The 22,598-nt window shown below is 44.0% G+C and overlaps 1 protein-coding gene and 1 non-coding gene across 8 annotated transcripts in view; one reads left to right on the top strand and one right to left on the bottom strand.

Moving 5' to 3' along the window:
- MACF1 (microtubule actin crosslinking factor 1) overlaps positions 1–22,598 on the top strand; it is a 338,009-nt gene that overhangs the window by 28,221 nt on the left and 287,190 nt on the right. The window lies entirely within an intron of this gene.
- On the bottom strand, positions 560–746 carry LOC112585896. Its single transcript, XR_003110467.3, has one exon. It is a non-coding gene; the product is annotated as a U2 spliceosomal RNA (small nuclear RNA).

Genomic DNA, 22,598 nt, shown 5'->3' with positions numbered 1-22,598 from the left:
CCTACTTCACTTCCTGGGTCCCCCGCTCAGCTGAATGTCTTCCTCACCCATCCAGGTGTCCAAGCCAGGAATCTGGCTTCATGCAGGTCTCCTCCCTCTCCTGCACCCTGCCCAGGCGACCAGGCTTTCAGCAAGTCCCATGGGTTCTGTCTCCTGTGACTCTCTCCACCGCTCCTCTCCTCCAGTGCCACTGCTAATATATGAGTTCAGAGCCTTATCTCTTACCAGTACTGCTGTGATTGCTCTGTACTCCGGCTTTGCTCTTACTTCAAACTCCTACCTGAAAAAAACTTTCCAAAACTGTAAAACTGTTCACATCAGGTGGTATGTTAGTAAGAGAAGATAGTGTGGACATTTTTTGTGTGTGTGTCTCTATTTCGGGTGGTAAAAGAAAAAAAAACTCTGAAAAACCATCCTTACATGTTTCTCAAAGGGTCCCTGTGCAGTTACACATGAGCTGTAGTGAAAAGCAAGAAACAGAAAGACCAAAGGCCGCAGTTCCAGTTCTCCATGGCAGACCAACTAAAGTCTATTTTTCTGCACCACTTTTTTCCCCCTGATGGGGTGCACCATTCTTGGAGACACTGCAATATCAGGTCAGAGCTAGGAGTAGATGGAGCAATCTCCTATCCCAACTCCCTGCTCCAAAAATCCATTTAATATACTGTCCTCGGATAGAGGGCGTATCAGATGTTAAACTGGTAAGTGTGGGCAATTTTAAAGGAGCTAATAAAGGCAGAAGATATTTGTTGCTGTTATTAGCTGCTTCCTCTTGTTTACATTATTTGTCTAAAAGCAGAGCGGAAGTTCCTGCATGTTTTTATTTATTAACTCTTGTATTCCTAGTACCCAGAAGAGTGTCTGGTGTATGCTGTTGTTTAGTCAGTAAGTTGTGTCCAATTCTTTGCAACCCCTAGGACCCCCGCCAGGCTCCTCTGTCCATGGGATTCTCCAGGCAAGAATACTGGAGTAGGTTGCCATTTTCCTTCTCCAGGGGATCTTCCTGACCCAGGGATCGAGCCTGCATCTCCTGCGTTGGCAGGCGGGTTCTTTACCATTGAGTAAGGTACTCAATATTTGTCAAATGAATGAACTGGAAATGATCAGTTGAGCTCACTCTTGTTTCTTGGAAGGAAATGAAATGAGGAATGGAAAAGTGTTAGTAACTTGTCCAAGGTCATGTAACTAACTGGTGCCAGAGCCAGATCTCACCAGGCGAGTGGTGATTTTTCTTTCTTTCTTTTTTTTTAATGAAACCATGCCTAAACACAGTTCCTTTATGTGATTTGGAACAGATGCACATTATCAGCTTGACTGTGTATCCCTGTGAGCAGGGGTGGGGAGAGGAAACGAATACATATTAAACCCTGAATGCTAGGTGCTTTATCTCATTTAATCGTCACAAGTAGCATCCTGTGACAGTCCAGTGATATTGGTGGATATTACAGATGAGGAGGCCAAAGCTTAAGGAACCTGAGTAAGTTCCCTGAGGGTCACATGCTGATAAGCAACTGAACTAGATTTTTGTACTCAGGCCTGGTGAACTCCACTGGGCAGGAGGCCCTCTTACCTTAAGTTTTGATTTTGTAGTCTGAGTTGCTTTAAAGCAACTTAAGATTTTCAAGTCAGACTGCTCTTGAAAATGGTCTGATTTGATTTGCTCAAATAGAGTTGCAGTATTGTTTATTGTTGTTGTTCAGTCATTATGCTGTGTCTGACTCTTTGGGACCCCATGGACTACAGCACACCAGATTCCCCAGTCCTTCGCCATCTCCCAAAGTTTGCTCAGATTCATGTCCATTGAATTGGTGATGGTATTAACCCATCTCATTCTCTGCCACCCCCTTCTCCTTTTGCCCTCAATCTTTCATAGCATCAGGGTCTTTTCCAATGCATTGGCTCTGTACATCAAGTGGCCAAAGTACTGGAGCTTCAGCATCAGTCTTTCCATTCAATATTCAGGATTGTTTCAGTTTAGTTCAGTTCAGTCGCTCAGTCACGTCCGACTCGGCAATCCCATGGCCTGCAGCACTCCAGGCTTCCCTGTCCATCAACCAACTCCTGGAGCTTGCTCAAACTCATGTCCATCCAGACGGTGATGCCATCCAACCACCTCATCCTCTGTCATCCCCTTCTCCTGCTTTCAATCTTTCCCAGCATCAGGGTCTTTTCCAGTGAGTCAGTTCTTCGCATCAGGTGGCCAAAGTATTGGAGTTTCAACTTCAGCATCAGTCCTTCCAATGAGTATTCAGAATTGTTTTCCATAAGCCAACCCCATGGAATAGAGGGAGGGATCGTGGTGACAGAGAGGGGTCTGCGGAGCTCTTGAGTCAAAAGCAATCCCATGCTCTGGGTAGTGCTAGCCTGCCATTCAATTACATCACACAGAACTGAATTTCAGACTTGTTTTCTAACCTAGGTACCCAGGACCACTATAGAAAGGCTCAGGCCAGTTCAGCACTTCTGAATGTGTTTGGTAGTGTTCATAAGCACAAAGAGCACAAACAAAGACAATCCCTAAAAAATGTAGGACAGGTAGAGCAGGAGAGAGGACTGCGCCTGATTGAAGCTAGCTGTTTCTGTAGTAAGTAGGCAGACCGTAATTACCTGTGTTGCTCAGAGACCTAAACTGAGAGTGGGGGTGGGGAGAGGTCACACCCATTATCTTTGGAGAAATGATGGGAGTAAATAATCCTTAGTTTCCAGTTTACTCCAGGAGCTTTCACTCACCTTTCAGAGTCACATGTGGACTTTGAGGTGGTACCTTGTCACCCCAGATCATCCAAGCATAAGGTTAACATTGTTTTTGTTAGAAATCCCCTTAGGTTCCCCAGCCATTCATTTTGAACTCCCTATTAGCTTCCTCTCCGTAGCTTTGTGTAGACTGCCTTAGAAAAGAGAGTGGGGCCCAGGAGGGGAGAGGAAGGAGCAGGGAAGGTGGCAGAGAAACAAAGACTTAATTAGGAGGTTCCTCTGTCTTTTGGGAGTTAAAGTCCTTTTCATTAGCTGATTGCCCAGCTGGGAATGGAGACCCAGGAGGAGGAAGAAGAATTGTAATGGAAGCAGAATAGTTAGAGACTTGGTGATCCAGGGCTAGCAGCATCCACAGCACCTGGGAGCTGGTTAGAAAGACACAGTGTTAGGCTCCACCCCCACCTGCTAAATCAGTTTTTATTTTAGCGAGATTCCCAGGTGATTCCATGAAAAATTTGAACAGCACCAAGTTGATAATAAAGCGGTTCAGTGTAAGGGATTTTGGAGTCTGATAGATCTGGGATTGAGACCTGGTTTGGCTATTGAATAGCTGTGTGACCTTGCATGAATTCTTTAACCTCTCTATGTCTCAGCTTCTTATCTGCAGAATAAGGGAACTCTCTACTTCATTGGGCTGCTGGGGAGAGTAAATGAAATACTGATTCTTTCTGCAGTTGATGGTGTCTTAGATTTAATGAAATTTAGTATTGTCTGTAACATATCAAATACTGAGCCTGGTACAGAGTAAAAAATAAATGTTATTGCTAATAACTGAATTAGGCAAATTTACAGGAACAAAGAGCCTATTTCTCGTTTCCCTCTCTGTTTATCTCTCAATGAGTGCATTTGTATGCAGTTTAATAAAACTACAGTCAGTATGTGTATCCTCTTTGATGTTTTACTTAGCATCATTTAATAATAGTTGGAGCAGAAGCAGTTAACGAATATAACACTTATTAATATTCCAGGCACAAAAATTTATGTGTGTCTTTATTCATTCAGTCCTTAGAGTAGCGATGTAAGACAGGATCTCCATTTTCAGGTGAGGAAACCAAACAGAGAGGTAAAGTGACTTGCCCAAATCACAGAGTTGGTAAATTGCAGAGCCAAGGTTTGAACTGAGGTAGTCAGTTTCTAGCATCCGTGCTCTCTGTTTTCATGTATTGCTGTTGTCCTCAAATTTATGGGATGTAATGGAAATCAGGAGACTTGGGTACCTAATTCTGATACTAACTAATTTGTGACTCTGGTCAAGTCAATTTACTTCTTTGGGCCAGTTTCCTTATGTAAAAATGGGAGAATTAGATGGGATTTATAAAGTCTCTTTATTAATTCACTCAACACACAGTGCTTGAAATTAATAAAAGATTGTTAATTGGTTCAAAAGTACTTGCTGAAGCAGGTTGGTTTAGTTAAAAACAAGGGGTTGGAATCTTGGCTCAGCCACTTTCTGGCTGTATGATGTTGGGTAACTTCCTTAACCTTTCTAAACATTTATTTCCTCACTAGTAATGGGGAGATAGTTCATACCATGCAGGGATTTATGAAATTTGAATAAGATGATGTGTATTAGCACCAAATATCCATGAGGCACACAGTGGATAATGTGCAAGAGTTTGCTTTCCTTCTTTCTTTACATCCGGGGATGGTTAAGGAAGCAGATTCAAAACCTAGTCCTGGATCACTAGGTTCAAAAGGAGTAAGAATCTATATTGGGCCTAGTGTCTTTTTCCCATAGTGGTATTTTCATTGTTGGGGGAAAAAAGTGTATATATAGCCAGGTCCTGTCATTTTTAAGTAATCCACCTTTGATTTTAAATTAAAATTTGCTTAAAAAATACGTAGTTTATCAGCAGTTATTCTTGTTTAGTCGCTAAGTCATGTCTGACTCTCTTGCGACCCCATAGACCGTAGCCCACCAGGCTCCTCTGTCCATGGTATTTCCTAAGCAAGAATACTGGAGTGAGTTGCCATTTCCTTCTCCAGGGGATCTTCCCCACCCAGGGATCTAACCCATATCTCCTACATTGGCAGGTGGATTCTTTACCACTGAGCCACCAGGGAAGCCCCATTAAAGTAGGATAAATGCCAATTAAAAAAAAATGGTGTATTGCTTTCTCGGGGCTGCCATAGCTAAGTACCACAAACTGAATGGCTTAACGCATTATTGACCAGAGATGTATCAATACATCCTTTGTTACCCAAACATTATTGGCCAGAGATGTTTCAGTATTCACTTACATAACAAATTGCTGGCCACCGGCATTAGTTTTCTGCAAAAATTCCCCAGTCAATAATGTGTTAAACAACAAAAATTTACTGTCTTACAGTTCTGGAAGCTAGATATCGGAAATCAGGGTGTGTCTGCAGGATTGACTGCTTCGGAGGCCTGTGAGGGAGAATCTTCCAGGCCTTTTGCCCAGTTTCTGGCAGCCTCAGGCATTCCTTGGCTTGCAGGTGGCTTGTCTCTCTGTGCTTTTACACCGTTCGTATGTGTCTGTCTTTTTATAAGAAAACCAGTCTTATATTGGGTTAGAGTTCACCCTGAGGATCTCATCTTAACTTAATCATTTGTAAAGCCCGTGTTTCCAAATAAAGTCACGTTCACAGGTGCTGTGAGTTAGGACTTAAACATCTTTTGGGGGACACAATTCAAACTGTAACAGTTTGTTGAGCTACTTCTAACCTGGAGAGAAGAATGTATGAAATTAACTTCTGCTTGTCTCTGAGAATTTATTACTAACATTTTTTTTTTAAACTTTATAAATGTGCATACATACACATCTCCTCCCTCTGGGACCTCCCTCCACCCCAGCCCACCTAATTCATCACAAAGCACTGAGCTGAGCTTCCTGTGCTTTATAGAAGGTTCCCACTAGCTAGCTATTTTATATATGGTAATGTGTATATATATACATCAGTTTGAAAGAGTGTTTCAGAGTCACCTGATCATGCAGAGTTGATGTTTGTCTGCAGGTACCGGAACGGGTTTTGACTGAGGAGTCTCCCGTGCTGTTTGGTTACTGCCCATCTTTGTGCCAGATAATGGTTTGAAATCCTCCTTTACCTCTCAAAGTCAATAGGAAGTTTTCATGCCAGCAGAGCAGTGATTTTCAGCCTTAAAAGTTTTTTTCCCCGGCCTCTCAGGGCCACCTGCTCCCTGTGGCTCCCAGCCTCTTCCTCCATCCTGAAAGTCAGGCATGTTGAGTCTTTTACCGTCCTTCCGCCATCTTCCCTCTCTTCACTGCGATTCTTTTGGTAGGGACCCAGGAAGAACCCAGGGTCACCCCCTGTCCTGCTAATTCTACACCTTGCTTTTGGCATCATTTAGGAAAGAGAGGGGAAATGGATCTGCTACATAGCATTGTAGGATATGTCTTTTTTTTTTAATGAACTGAATGGATTAATAATAATAGCTCCTATTAGTTGAATTTTTACCATGTGCCAGGGACTGTGTTAACCACTTTATATACACTAGCCCATTTAATTCTCATAACAACCTCATAAAATAGATACCATTATTATCATCATTTTACAGAGGAGAAAGTGTAGGCACTTGTAGCTCAGTTGGTGAAGAATCTGCCTGCAATGCAGGAGACCCAGGTTTGATTCCTGGGTTGGGAAGATCCCCTGGAGAAGGAAATGGCAGCCCATTTCAGTATTCTTGCCTGGAGAATCCCACGGACAGAGGAGCCTGGCAGGCTACAGTCCATGGGGTCGCAGGAGTTGGACACGGCATACAGACTAAACCACCACCACAGAGGAGGAAAATGAAATTCAAGCCAGTGAAATAACTTGCCCAAGGTCACATCTAGAAATATAACTCTGTGGGGCAACAGAACTCCTGCTCTTAACCACCACATTATACTTTCCCTTCATTTCCTTGAATAGAACTGCTTGGCCTGAGCCTCCTCTTTTCTAAAAACTCCTACTTCTGACAGTACAGTGACTGAAGGGCCAGGGAAGTGACCTTTTATGCATTTTTTAGAGTTCTTATTGTTTGTGAGTGGGGATGCGAGTGTGACTTGTGACCTCGGTTGGCACTTCTTACTTAGCGGTTTCAGTCTTGCCAAGGGGCCCTAGTCAGGTGTGGGACATTGTGAGTTACTTTAAAACAAAAAATATTAATCTAGAACTGAAGAGGAAAACACACAGGCTTCCTATGCTTATCTAACTCTCATTATGATTACAAAATTATACATGCTTATTGTAAACTTAAGCACTACAAATTAAAAGGTGAACGTTTTCAACTCTTTCTCCAGTCTCACTGGTTAGGGTAAAGGGTCCTTTAAGTTTAGTTTGTATTCTTTCTGCTTTTTCCTTGCCAGGTTTACTTTTTTTTTTTTTAATTGAAGGATAGTGAGTTATAGTGTTGTGTTAATTTCTGGTATACAAGTGATTTAGTTATTTATATATATACATACATATCTATTCTTTTTTATATTGTTTTCCATTATGGTCTGTTGTAGGATATTGAATGTAGTTCCCTGTGCTACAGAATAGGACCTTGTTGTTTACCTGTTTTATGTATGGTAGTTTGTATCTGGGCTTCCCTGGTGGCTCAGATGGTAAAAAATCTGCCTGCAATGTGGGAAACCCAGGTTTGATCCCTGGGTTGGGAAGAGCCCCTGGAGGAGGGCATGGCAACCCACTCTAGCGTTCTTGCCTGGAGAATCCCATGGGCAGAGGAGCCTAGCGGGCTACAGGCCATGGGGTCGCAAAGAGTTGGACACAGCTGAGCAACTAAGCACACACCCGGTTGGTATCTGCTAATCACAAACTCCTAATTTATCCCTCTCCCACTCTGCTTTCCCCTTTGGTAACCATAAGTTTGTATTCTATGTCTGTGAGTCTGTTCCTGTTTAGTAAATAAGTTTATTTGTATCATATTCTAGATTCCACATTTAGGTAATATTGTATGGTATTTGTCTTTCTCTTTCTGACTTCACTTAGAATGATAATCTCTAGGTCAGTCCATGTTGCCACACTGACATGATTTCATTCTCTTTTATTGCCAGGCTTACTCTGGGCTTCTGTGGTGGCTCAGTGGTAAAGGATCTGCCTACCAATGCAGGAGTTGTAAATTTGATCCCTGGGTGGGGAAGATCCCTGGGAGAAGGAAATGGCAACCCACTCCAGTATTCTTGCCTGGGAAATCCCATGCACAGAGGAGCCTGGTGGGTTACAGTCCATGGGGTGGCAAAAGAGTAGGACACGACTTAGCGACTAACCCAAAAAATTAAAAAAGCAAACTTACTTTGGAACTGCCCCTCTTCCTCCTTTACTCCTTCATGTGGGTCATATCTTGTCTTGTCTCAAAGCCTGATCTATTTTATTTACTTACTAAAGGTGACATTTACCTCTGTGCCCTCTAGAAAGCAGTCTTTCATTGGGAAGGGCTTTGTAGGAGAGAGAGGCTGTAGATTATATGTCAGTTTAGCATAAGGCCAAAATGTCTTAGTAGAAGACACAGGCTCTCAACATCTCGGCTCTGTGCTGCGGTTCTTGTTTTAGAGCCTTTGCTGCCATCCTTTGCTGTCCTCAGGCACCTCTGCATGTCGCTTACTCACACTCCAAATCATTTCTAGTTCATTTGTCTGGCTCGCAGTTTTGCCTCTGTCTGCAGAGTCCTCCTAAATCTATTCTCTTGAAAAACACCCTTCCTTACTCATTCCCGATCTTATGTTCTTATTGATGACTTTTTGAGTTCTTTTGAAGCATTTATTTTTAATGCAAATGTTTTAGTATATTTTTGTTATGTTTATTAAGTAACTAAAAACCCATTATGATTTTTGCTTTGTGTGGACAATATTCATGTATTTATGTGGACCATTTTTGAAGTCTTTATTGAATTTGTTACAGTGTTGCTTCTGTTTTATGTTTCGTTTTTTTGGGTGCCAGGCACATGGGATTGTACCTCCCTGACAAGGGATTGAACCCACACCCCTTGCACTGGAAGGCAAAGTCTTAACTCCTGAACTGCCGGGGAAGTCCCAAGACAATATTCATCTGGATTTACCAAATATTTATTGTTTTTTAAAAGTTGCTTTTCCTTTCTCCTAGCATGTCCAGTCTTCCATTTGGGATAATTTTCCTTTTGCTTGAAAAAGTCCCTGTACTGATAGTCTGTAGTGTGGCCTGCTGGGTAATACGGCCTCTTTGTTTGTATTTGCCTCTTATTTATTTTTGTTGCCATCTGTCCAGCTTACTCTGGGGCTTCGTTTGGTGTTTAGGACTTGTGCCTCTGCTAGCGCCGTCCCCTTTTCTGTCAGGGCTGTCCCCATCTCTTGAAATCCTGCCTGAGAGCCCAGCTTGAGTCCTCCCTTTTCCCAGTACTCCTTTGCAAACCACACTGACCTGTGCTAACTCAGTCGCCTTCTGAACTCATAGCATTAATTTCTATCACTCATTGGCCAGTTGACCATGTCACGCTGTATGTCATCACTTGTATTTTATCTTTTGGTATTTAGCTTCCCATGGATTTGCCCAATTAGATTGTGCTTCTGGAGCTCACAGATTATGATTTATTCTTCCTTCTGTCTGTCATTTTGTCTGGCTCAGTGCCCTGCATTCAGCAGGTATTCACCAAATGTCAGTGTGATTGGATTTTCTTAGTACTTCACACTCTGTTAAAGATCAGGTGCTCAAAGCCGGAACCCCAGGGAGCATTCAACTGATGACATCATCTTGGCTGCCTATCACGAGGGGCGTGTGCTACTGAGGAGTGTCAGCAGACGAAACACTTGCACAGCAGGTTATGCTTCCTCCTCTAATGAATGGGATTCAGACTCCAGGTTGGGGAAAAGATAGTAAGTGTAGGAGGAGGGCTGATAAGGGGATGGAAGGGAGGTTGCTACATTGTTAGATATGAGGGTATGACTTTATTAAACACATAACTAGAAGGATGGCGTAATGCAGAGAGAAACTCCTTGGAACCAGGAGGCGGATCAAGTAAACCAGCTTCTCTGGTACAAACCAGTTATTAATTGCCATTCATTTTCTGTGCCATAAACCCGTACCATGCAGCTACTTGCTTTCTCATTAGAATGAGTCTGGGGAAAAGGCTTAGTTTAGAATTAGGAAATCCAAGGGAGGTGCAGGATAGCCAGAGTGGTCTCAGGGGTGGGGATGTACCTTTCATTTGTTTTCCCAGCTGTAGACCTGAGGGGTTGCCAGGATCTGCTTGAGTCTGCTTGTAGGGATTTCTACTAGAGTAGTAGGAAACCTTTTATTTCTACCCCTACTGCTTCCTTTTTTGCCCGTCTTTCTTTCTTCCTTCCTTCACAGATGCCCTCCTAGCACACACACACACTAGATTGGTCATCAGACTCATCTCTGAGGCCCACATATGCAGGGGACACTGCTGCTAGGTGCCCAGGCCTCGAATGTGATCCGTCTAGTCTCCACTCCTCTGCCCTCCCCAAAGGATAGGAAGGTAGAGGAAAGGAAATAGAGTGTGATAGTTTAAACCCTTCTGTGGTGTAGAGGGCAGAATGTTTTGATTGCTTGATTTAGGCACCTTGGGGTCTCCTAATAGGAGAATCTATTGTTTTGCTGATAGAAAGCCTCACTTCATTCTTCTTTCTTTTTTCTGTGAGTAATGTGGACCTAGAAAAAGTCTTGTGCTGAGTGTTTGGTAGCTGCCCCTGAGAGGGAAAAGGTCACTCTCGGACTTGATTTTATTTCCATCAGTGGTTTGTCGTTTTCAGAAGATGAAAATTAATGGTGCTTTGAACAGAGTATAGAGTATAAATATAGCTAAGACCCTAATACATTTAAAATGATGGGGCTTTGGTTTTAAAAACAGATTTTTAAAGTACATTGTTTTAGGCTAGGTGTCTTGCTACTGTTTGTGGACTGATTTAGCTGCAGACTAATCTGGAGGGGATAACAATACTAATGACTTTTTTTTTTAGACTGTAATTGCTTTACAATGTTGTGTCAGTTTCTGCTGTACCACAGAATGAATCAGCTTTATGTATACATATATCCCCTCTAAATGACTTTTAAATCATCAAACGTTGTGATGTTACTGTGACTGTTTCGGTGGGGAGAGTTTTTGTCCACAGGAGTAGTGTGGGTTTCCTTTCTCTCCCTTCAGATAAAGCCTCCTGCGTGTCCCATTCTCTGGATGTGGGAGTGATGGGCAGTGGGGAAGAGTTAGTACACTCATTTCATTGTTCAGGTGGTTTCCCGGGTGCGGTTCTGCAGGGCTTCCTCTGAGAGCTGACTCAAGAATTCTCTCCCATTGTGGTAATGTTCTTGTTTTTACATGCCATACCAGTTTGCAGCCTTGGCGTTGGGGCATTTGGAGCACCATTTGGAGGTGTCAAGTCGGGAATGAGGAAAGTAAAAATATTTTCAGAGGCTCCTTGAGAGAAAGCTTCCTTTCAATGGACACACCAGTTCTCCCTAGATGCTATGGCATGAGAACTGAAGCATCCTAAGCATATATTCTTCCTTTTTGATGTCACTGATTCCTCTGAATAACAGTTACATGTTTGTCTTTTTGTGTCCAATGAGACTGTGCATCCTGAGAACTGAGGCAGCATCTCATCCATCTTTCAGTCCCCAAAGTTTAGCACAGCGCGCAGCTCGAAGTCAGTGTTTATAAATGTATGTTAGGTTGAATAATGGAGGGAAGCTTTAAACGCACTGGATGCCAGCAGACATGCCTGGCATACTGAGTTGGGAGACATTAGTAGAAAATGGAGATAGGAGAGAGCGAGATAAAGGAGTTTTTGCGGATAGGATACAGGGAATTTTCATTGCCTAAGAATTACTTGAGAAGCAGTTGTTTTGCAGTCTTCCTTCATGTGAGAAAACATTTAAAAGTTGAATGTTAGTTCCATCTGACTAGCTAATGACCTTGGATAAGGCTTCTAATCACTGACCTTCTTTGTGGCAGGGACTAAAGATACATGCTTGTCCCTCTCAAATGGAAAAGGGGGGTGTCAGGGTTAGATTGTGGGTGGGAAAGAAGGCATTGAGACCCTGCTAAGCAGCATTGTGGAAACATAAAGCTGTTATTATAATGGTTGCTGTTGGCAAACAAGAAGTCTCAGCCTCTTCTCTGGTTTGTGTCTCATCCTTAGCCACAACCTCAGATTGGGTGGATGCAGACTTTAAATATCAGGGTCACCTGTACCTAAAATGTCCCTCCTGGTTTCTCTGAGTATTGTGCAAACATTCCATTTTGGCCCTTTCCTACATGAGGAAAAAGTAGGAAGTTTGTGGAGTTGTGCTTTTGGTTGGCATTAGGACAGTGGTCCCTAGCCTTTTTGGCACCAGGTACCAATTTTGTGGAAGACAATTTTTCCACATAACCAGGGGTGGGGGGATGGTTTTAGGATGATTCAAGTACGTTACGTTTGTTGTGTGCGTTATTTCTAATCTTAGGCCGCTGCTGATCTGACAGGTCTGAGTCCCAGAGGTTGGGGACCCCTGCATTAGAGCATAAGGGGCTTTCATTTTCCCCTTTTATCTGGTAACTATCTAAACTAGTAAAGATCTGTAAGAAAACAGCCCTGGCTTGAAAGTTCTCTCAGTAGTGACTGAAGCCTGAGAGGAACTCGGCTTTCATAACTCCTGCGTTGAAGAAGGGGACAGTCATTTCCCTGACATGGCTGGGATTCTGGTCAGCTGCTTTCCTGTCTCTATAGGGATGTGATTCCTCCCCCTTCCTTTGGGAAGAAATGGATATTTTTTCATTTCCTGTTCGATCGCATATTTTCTGAGTACCGGGAGACACTTGCTGGCTATAAATCAGTTGGGTCATGGGGAAGGAAGCTGCTTTTGTTTTCAGCAGAACAGCTTCCATTTGAGAGATAGACATGTACAGGAACCCTAGCTTCCTTGTGCCCCTGGGAGAGACACGGGACCTAGAGGGATTGTTTTGAAACCTTTCCTGGGCTGTGTCTGCTTGACCTGTGGTAGTAGTGCCCCTTCGTCCCCTGAAGGCGAGAAAAGTTTGGTCCCTCACGGGGCCTGCATGCTGTGACCCCACTCTGGCTGTGTCCTCTGGCCAGCCCTTTCGGTGCCTGAATGCTGCCCGGGAGCAACTGTTAGTCCCTGGTGGAAGTGACACCATTCTTGGAATGGAACCTGGCAGGATGCCCCCCTGAGCCCTGATGGAGTGACACAGGCTGGGACTGCAATCGGGCTGTCCAGATTTCCTGCCCTCACGAACAAGCCCCGCAGCTTCCTCTCGGATGGCTCGGGGGCTCGCTGTCAGCGAGCAGTGCCACCTGTGGGCCCACACAGCGGTTTCCGAACCTGCCTGTGCAGACCGGCCTGCTCCTCGTGGGTCTGGAGCGGGAGCAGAAGACAGAAAAGGGAGGAGTGGGGAGGAAGTTGTGAGCCCCTTTGCTTCTTGAGGACTTTTTCTTAGCGTTTGGGGTAACCTGGAGTTTAATTTTGTGACACACTAACTTTTGCATTTTTTTTTTTCCCTTGACCTTGGAGAAGTCCTTAAAAGTTCTTACAAAATAAAACATTGCTTGATAGGTTACGAGGAATGTCATTTTTGAGTTTTGTGTGTAACACCTCTGTTCCTAGTTTGGCAGGGTTTATATGACCAGGTAATTGGTGTGTTTCAGGTTCCTGAAGGTCATCAGAGGAAGAACAGCCTTAGAAGTGGAATTAGTGTGCCTGCCTTGACTTTGAACTCTTAACTTTGAATTCTTCTTTTACCTCTGTCCCTTCTTGCTCCAGGGGCTTTCTGGTTTGTGGCTATTTTATAGTATCAGATAAATCTCCCCTCTAGGGTGAAGAGCAGCATTTTACAGTGGAAAGGGTGTAAACGTTGAAATCCTGGTTCTGGTACTTATAAGCTCTGTGACCTTGGCCAGTCACTTAACCGATATGTGTGATTTTCCTAAGTCCTCATTTATCTTGTACTGTTTCTGTAAAGGTTAAAAGAATTAATATATAGAAAGCATGCTGCTTGATGCATAGTGGGTATGCAATTGTAGTTTCTTTTTATTAATAAAAGTCTTGTAAAATGTGATTTTTAATGTGGTAAAATATGCATAAAAGTTACCATTTTAACCATTTTATGCTGCAGTTCAGTGGCGTTAAGTACAGTCACACTGCTGTGTTACCATTACCACTGTCCATCTCCAGAACTTCTCAAACTTATATTTCATACCCATTAAACAGTAATTCACATTCTCCCCTCCCCAGCTCCTGGCAGCTACCTTTCTGTTTTCTGTCTCTGTGAAGTTTGACTGTTCTAGGTACTTCATATAAGTAGACTCCTACAAGATCTATACTTTTGCGATTGGCTTATTTCACTTAATATAATGTCTTTAAAATTTATCCGTATTGTAGTATGTGTCTTAATTTTATTCCTTTTTAAGGCTGAATAGTATTTCTTTGTATGTACCACATTTTGTTTATTCATTCTTCCATTGATGGACACTTAGGTTGCTAAAATATGATTAGTTTCAGTAGCAGTGTTGTTCAGTTGATTCCTTATCTAGAGCTCTCAAAGCTGGGAGGAAGAGGATGAATTGAGGGACAAGACCATTGTGTCTCGACTTCATCTCTCTGGGTTTTGGTTGCAGGACCTGTTTTGATAGGAGTCTAACAAATGATGGCGCCCATTCTGATGGGAGTCCATATAGAGGGTCCAGGCCTGGCAGAACTCTAGTGGGGAAAAGTGTTGCTTCTTAGCCCAAGCAAGGATTAGACCCTTCTCCAGTGATGGACTGCTTAACAGTAGCTGTAGCTTATCAACCTTGCCTTTCCTTCCGCCCTCTTCTGCTGTTACTGTTAATGGGACTCTTGCTGTTGTAATGTGTCTAGACTCTTAGTTTGTTTTACACAGGTCAGGGCCTGAGGGGGAATTGTTGTACAGCTGTACAGTAAATAGCCAGTTGTGTGCCAGCCTGGCTTGTAGGATTTGTAGGCTATATACACACACGTGTGTGTACATGTATATGTGTTCATGTATATGCACATGCATACGTACGCACATATCCTATCATTGGCAGTTGGCACAGTATAGAAGCTGTGTGCTCTCCTCCGGCTTCGCCCCGGCCCAGCCCACCACCATGGTGTGTGGATTGGTAACAGGGGGATCCCAGGATGATGGACGAGGTCTCCACAGGGATTAAAGCACTAAGAACCTTAGCAGGATGGTCTGGACAGCTTAGATAGGCTCTTGCAGTTTCTTCCAAAATTCTGCAGAGAGTACTCTGCAGCTCTGACTTCTTTGTCCCATCTTCAGGCCTGAGTTAGACCTGGAAAAGCCCACATGCTTGGCTTCAGCATCCTGCACTTATGTTGGACACAGAAGTGGAGGTTGAGGAGAAGCAGCCACTCTAAACTCCTGGAGCCCTCTGTGTGGACTCTCCTGTTTGTCTGAAGGGGCTCAAGGGTGGTTTGTACTGATTTCCCCCGAGTCCCCTTTGTGCTTAAGGGGACTGCATTGTCATTGGGGGTTTTTTGCCCCATTGTGTCAAGGATACAGGGACACACCCCTTCAGTGCACTCCTCCACCCACATTGGTCTACCTGCGTATTTCCTGTTCCATACCTTCGTTGTCTATCTTCTAGTTATCTTTCTAAGATATTCAGGATGATTTTATGTGTCAATATAATGTGAGTGAGTGAATTCTATGTTAAGTTAATGAGATCACATTTAGTATTCCGTTCTAGTTGTGTAAGTACGTATGATGAAAGAATTATGTTCATGCTTTGTGAAGGCTGCCACAGGAAAGGATCTAAAAAAAAAAGAAATCTGAGAAAAGCTATTTCAGAAAAACATAGATTAAATATGAACGACAGTAGGGGGCACTTGTATGACAGTGGAGGAGAGACAAGCACAAGAGTGTTCAGTTTGATTTTTGATAATTGGTTCTTTGGAAAGTTAATATTTTTTCCCTAGGCAATTTTCTTTGTGTAAAACTGACAATTGAATTTTAGAGACAGAGATATTTGGCATGATCAACAAGTTATATTCACCCCTTGTCAACTAAAAATGGACTTTTCTTCAAAGTTTGTTAAATTTATTTTCTCTCAGATGTTCTTTGACAAGCAAAGTTACTAGATTTAAATTGCATTATTTCATTCAACCATAACAACATATAAAGCTTTAAAAATTTCTCTGAAACAATCTATTGGAAACCTCAATTTCTGTATCAACAAATTTGTGCTACTCTAGATTATATGCTTACCTTCTTGCACAAAAATAATGAGTGAAAACAAAACACCAAAACAAATGTACTGCATATTGTATTTAAGTAGAGGTACCAAAAAACACGTGAAAAATGGGTAAGAGAGTTGAACCCTTTCCACTTCATTTTGTAGCTGGTGTTAGGTGAACAAAGATTGGGCTTAGTTGAATAGTGATGGGCCAAAAGGCCCAGTCTTTGTGAGCTCTCTCTCTCCTGGACTCCCGAGGAGCAGCTCTGATGGGGAATAAAAGTATCGTTTTCAAAGTGGCCCCTGCACAGACTACATATCTATAGTTATTCTATTTTCCATACGTATGATATAGCTGGCTCTTAACCCCTGAAAATGGAGCAGAAGGCATGCTGAATACTTCAGACTCACAGATGTTAAGAAATCCTGAAATTAATTTTAACCCACTGTTTCATCATTTACTAGTTGAAGTACCAAAGATGCCTATGGGGGAAAAGTGAACAGATATTTTCCCCACTGTTTGCCCTTTACCTGCCTTTTTAATGCCATCTCCCATTATTCTTTAGGGCTTCCCAGATGACTTAGTGGTAAAGAATCCACCTGCCAAGCAGGAGACATGGATTTGATCCCTGGGTTGGGAAGATCCCTTGGAGAAGGAAATGGCAACCCACTACAATATTCTTGTCTGGAGAATCCCTTGGACAGAGGAGCCTGGCCAGCTACAGTCCATGGGGTCGCAAAGGGTTGGACATGACTTAGTGGCTAAACAAAAACAACAACCACCCCATTCATTATTCTTTACAACTGGAATGAACTAGTCCCCCTCCCCACTGCCCCCTTATAAGCCCTGCATTCTTGTGTGTTTGCTTATGCTCTTTCCTCTACTTGGATTTTTCTTTAGTTTCTACGTATTATCCTTTCACGTCCATCTCATATGTCATTTTTTTGGGTGCAGCATTTCCTGGTCCCTTCAGTTACAAGTCATATCATCTTTCTAAACTTACATAACATTACTGAAAGAAGTTCACTTAAAAGTAATAGTAATAGTTGTTCAGTTGCCAAGTTGTGGCTGACTTTTCGTGACCCCGCGGACTGCAGCGCGCCAGGCTTCTCTGTCTTACCATCTCTCAGAGTTTGCCCAATTTACAGAATGCTTTCATATGTATTACCTCTTTTGTGCCTCACAGGTTTTATTCTGCTTGATAGCCTAAGGCTCAAGAAGGTAGAGTGACTTGCCTTAGGACGTACACAGCTGGAACCCAGTCTAAATCTTGTGACCTCAAACCCAGTGTCCTTTTTGTGACCTCAAACCCAGTGTTCTTTCCATGGAAGAATGCTGTCTTCTGATTCTTATCACTCGCTGCTATGTGTTGCAGGTACTCGTGTAAACGTCATGTCTGAGGCATGCTTTGTCCTTAAAGGAAGGGTTAATGCCTTGTTCTTGCTATGGCCCTAGTATCCCATAGCACAGACCACTGCAGTTAATAAGGCATTGAGAGACATTTGAAAGGCTGATGATGAGTTGGGGAGATGTTGATGGATGCATGTCCGTGGCACAGTGCCTGGTGCATGTGTGTGTTAGTTGCTCAGTCATATCCGACTCTTTGCCACCCAATGGGGTGTAGCCTGCCAGGCTCCTCCATCCATGGGATTTTTTCCATGTAAGAATACTGGAGTGGGTTGCCATTTCCTTCTCCAGGGGACCTTCCTGACCCAGGGATGGAATCCAGGTCTCCTGCATTGCAGGCAGACTCTTTACCATTTGAGCCACCAGAGAAGCCTGGTACATAGATGTCTAACAGATGTTTGTTGAATTTAATTGTAAAATGGATCAAGAACTACAGTTAGTAAGAGCTTGCTGCTACTGCTAAGTCACTTCAGTTGTGTCCACCTCTGTGCGACCCCAGAGACGGCAGCCCACCAGGCTCCCCCGTCCCTGGGATTCTCCAGGCAAGAACACTGGAGTGGGTTGACATTTCCTTCTCCAATGCATGAAAGTGAAAAGTGAAAGTAAAGTCACTCAGTCGTGTCCGACTCTTCGAGACCCCATGGACTGCAGCCTACCAGGCTCCTCTGCCTATGGGGTTTTCTAGGCAAAAGTACTGGAGTGGGGTGCCATCGCCTTCTCCGTAGTAAGAGCTTATATGACACCGATCAAGGGCCACACACTTTATAAATGTTTTGCATGATACCAAGTCATTTAATCCTCACAACTAAATGATGTGGGTACTGTTATTCCCATTTTCCATTCGATGAAACTGAGCAACAGGAAGGCTAAGTGACATGCCCAGGGTCACACAGGTGGTAAGCAGCAGAGCTGGGCTTTACACTGACATGCAGTTGGCCCTAGAATGCGCACGCACTCTTAACCATCAGGCCACAATCAGTTGTTTAGGATATTTTTACACTTAAGTTCCTCCTGGACTCCTTTCTGTCTCGGGTGTGGCTCAAATAAAGAAAAGCAGAAGCAGCACAACTTAGGAGTTGAGCAGTGGTTCTCAAACTTGAGCCGCCATCAGAATCACCCACCTGGAGGGCTTGTTAAGACATGGATGGCTGGGCCCCACCCCCAGCTTCTGATTCAGTATGTCTGGGGTTTGGCTTGAGAATTTGTATTTCTAACACGTTCCCAGGAGTTGCTGCTGTTCTGAGACCACTTATGTAGAGTATAGCGTTTGAGAGCACAGACTCTGAGGTTAAGCTACCAGGGTGTGAATCTCAGCTGTACTGTTTAACATGAACTTGAGCAAGTTCCTAAACCTTTCTGAATTTCAGAGCTCATCTGTGAGGCGTGTGTGCTGACAGCACCTACATCATAGAATTCCCCTGGAGACCGAAGACATGTAAAGCACTTAGAATGGCGCTTGAAAAAGAAAAGTGAAACTTGGTCAGTTGTGTCTGACTCTTTGTGACCCCATGGACTGTAGTCAATGGAATTCTCCAGGCCAGGATACTGGAGTGGATAGCCTATCCCTTCTCCGGGGGATCTTCCTAACCCACGAATTGAACCGGGGTCTCCTGCATTGCAGGCAGATTCTTTACCAACTGAGCTATCAGAATGGTGTTTGGCTCATGATAAACATGCACTGTTAGTTCAATAGTGGTGATAAAACGTGGTTCCTGCCTCTGTAGAGTTTGCAGTCTAGTTACATAGAGACTTAAACCTCATACTTGAAAAGGTGATGTGAAATTAGGTGTTAGCTCATGGGGTTCTGACTCTGAAGTACCTTAGAGGTGATGTGTGTGTGTGTGTTGCAGGGCAGGAGAAGCGGTGAGGGATCAGGAGGAGGAAAGCTACATGGGACCTTTGGAAATAGTGGAAAATTGCATCATCAGAATTTAGAAAAGTTGGGGTGGTCAATGGTTTTGGTTTTACAACCGAAAAATTGGAGATGGGGAGGTGGTTGGAGAGAGATACAGAGAAAGAGAGATTGAGAGAGAGAGATGCTTTCACTCCATATGCCAAAGAGATAACTAACTCCCTCCCGTTTCTCTTAGAGCTGGTAGCTGGTCTGAAGGTGAGGTTGCTGCAGTTTGCTGTTTGTTGGGAACAATGGCTAAGGAAGTAGTTTGCTACTGGCTTCTGAAACTGGACTCTACAACCTTTATCCTCCACAGCTGATTCACATACTTTTGATTCTTGCTGAGAAAGGCAGTTGTTAGATTTGGAAGTTTTCAGATTCCAGAGCCAGCTGGACAGCTGACCCTCTGGTAACTATTTCCCAAACTTGCCAGCCCTCTGTCGCCTCATCTCCCTGGGCCCCATCTTTTTTACTTTGAAGCAATAGCCTATATTTAGTGAATTAGTCAGTGAGAGGTTGGAGGAGGATTGAGGGGGAGTCTCACCCACCTTCGCGTTCTGGGTGGATGGAGTATCTGGGCCTAGGAACAAGATGTATCCTGCTTAGAGATGTTAACCCCTTCATTGTCAGGCATGCTCAGGTGACAGCTTACAGTGCTAAGAATGTGCCTCTAGCTCATGGGTAAGGAAGGAGCCGTGTTTATTTTTGGTTGTCCGGAAGAAAATATTTGGGAGAAGGACTGGGGAGAAGCTCAGACAGCTCCATTTATGGTTGAGTAATGCTTGGCATTCTACAGAGGGCCCATATGGGCAGTGGGGAAGAGTTCAGCATTCTCACGATCCACCTCTTGCTCTCTCCATTCAGAGATGATCAGGGACACCTCATTAGCCATCAGAGTGGGTCAAGGATTCCTTGGCGTGACAGGAGCCTCACCCTCACATCCTGGGCGTCTTCTGCTCCACCAACCTGCTGAATCACCACCTAGGAATGGCAGTAGCTAGGTTGCCACCTGGAGCACTCTTGGCACAGTGCACTGTTGACTGGTCCTGGTCTCCTAGACACGGCTTGGGCCTCTCCAGGCCTGTCGGAGTGAGAGTCTGGGTCTTAGCTCCCTCTCCGGCTTATTCCACGAGGCAGTGACCTACTTTTCAGAGACAATTAAGTGTTTGTGAGCAGAAGAAGGCGGTGACCCGAGTGAAGGTGAACGAGAGCTGCATTAAACAAACACCATTGGGAATTAACTTTTCTTTTGGTCTTACATAGCAGGGGCCCACCTCGGTCCAAATGGAATGGCTGACCAGGCTGATGTAGGGGGCCGGATTCCAGATGCTTATCCAGAGAGCTAGCCAACCCTGAATTCTCATTTCTTCCACCCATGTACTTTAATATAAAAAATTGCCTTTTATAGTCTTTGTACCCTTTGTCTTTGGGGTGATAGGGGCAGGCTTGGAAAGAAATTGGGGCTCTTAGAGTGAGTCAGCGCTCTGAGCCAGCGGTCCCTTCTGGTGGCAATGTTCTGTTTCATTTGTAGCCCCTCTGAGAGGACCTGAATCTCTCTCTTTTTGTACAGGCTGCGATAATAAGCTGGATGGGAGCCCAGATCTTTAGGGAATGAGTGAGTAGCTTGTTTAGGTTTTCCTGTCCTTGTGGGAAGACAGGGTGTAGATTCAGTTTTTGCAGTGAAAGGAAGTGAACTCACTTTTCTCTGTCCTGGATGTCACTTACCTTATTAGCAGACCCCAACTTCTGCTTCCCTGTTGAAAATGATGATTGTGCTCTAGTTTCACCCTTAACTGTTGTAAGTTAGCACTTGGGGAGGATCCAATGCCCTAAGATGAGAAGGACAGTGACTCTTGTCCTACACTAGCTGGCTCCAGGATCCTGAGGGAATTGCAAGTAGACAGTTTCTTAAACTTTTATTTTCAGCAACTCCACACACGACAACTCCCCAAATCTCCCTGTTACTAAAAAGAAGAGTTACTGATGTTCTACCCAGAGATCCAGATCAAATCTTAAAGTCTAGGAAGGAAGACATTAAGAGAACTCAACCTTAACCATTCTCTTACTGGAATTCCTTCTGACAGTCTTTGAAGTCCTGGCCCTGTTTGAAGAACTAGTTTACATATCAGAGCAGGGCTTGGAAGGCAGCATGGCATCAGTATTGGTCTTGGCTGATGGCTGAGCTTCTAGGGGAAGAGTATTTGAGGTGACCTGAAGTTGCCACCCTTCTCCTAGGAACCCCAGAGTCTGGTTGCAACCTGCTTTCTTCTGTTTCTCCCATCCCATTATGCTCAGGAAACCTGGTCTCTGCTTGTTTCCCGGCCTCTCAGCCCCTGGGTGGTGTCGTTGCCCTGCCTCCCTGTCCTACACGTGGCGCTTGCCCTGGGGCTCTCAGGTCTCTTTCTTTCTGCCACAGTTTCCTGTCCTTTCCCCCAGCTGGGCCCATGTTCACTTGCCCAGGCAGCTGCTGAGTTCTCATGGCATTGTGCGAATGGGCTCTGTCACAGGTTTATGAGCTCCAGCCACAGCTTGGCTCTCCACCCTGCCCTGAAATCTCTCTGTTCCCTCCTGGGTGACTCCCATTCCTTCTCCTTACAGCAGCTCTTTCAGGCTTTCACCACTCTCCTCCAGCTTGCTGCTCCACCCACCTTGTGAACTTTCAGCAAGCCATTTAGCCTCTTGCTTTCCGTAGGTCTGCCTCTCAGCTTATCTGTCTCTTCCTCACCTCATTCCTCCTTTTTTCAGAGGCAGCCTCTGGGCATGTGCATAGTTTGTATTCTAAGTCTCTCCCCTCCTAGAGACTCTTCATAAGTATGTTCAAGTTGTCTTCATCCTAAGGAAAAGAAAATTTTTAAGCTTTTTCCAACAAACTTATTCCATCTAACTCTGCTTTTTATTTTTTAACTACTAAACATCTTTAATAGTCTTTCTTACATTCCTCTAGTCATCTTGACCCACCATGACATGGCTCTTGTGCCCACCAGTCCAGCAGAAATCGCTCCCACTTAGGATGACCTACTTGCAGAACTCAGTATTTCTCTTCAGTTCTCACGTTTGACCTTCTTGCAGCTTTTGACACTATATTCTGGCCTCTCTTTCCCCTTCATTGTGTGCTTTCCCTGGATGAGTTTACCTACTCTGGTGATTTCATTTATCAACATTGTCTACCTGTTCAGTGATGACTCTCAAATCCAAACCTCTGAATATGAACTTTCCCTCGAGGTCCAGACTTGTCTTATCAAATGACTACTGCCCTCTTCCACTTTGGAGTCTGTAGAAGTTCTAATATAACATATCCAAAACCATGCTTATCCTCATTCCCCTTTTTTCTCTTCCCAAACCTGCTTCTCTTCCTGTATGTGCTGTCCTTAGTTGCTCAGTCGTGTCCGACTCT

Source organism: Bubalus bubalis, chromosome 6, assembly GCF_019923935.1.
Source record: "Bubalus bubalis isolate 160015118507 breed Murrah chromosome 6, NDDB_SH_1, whole genome shotgun sequence".
Lineage (NCBI taxonomy): Eukaryota > Metazoa > Chordata > Mammalia > Artiodactyla > Bovidae > Bubalus > Bubalus bubalis.
The sequence above is the reverse complement of the archived record's forward strand: the minus strand, read 5'-3'. Positions and strand labels throughout refer to the sequence as shown.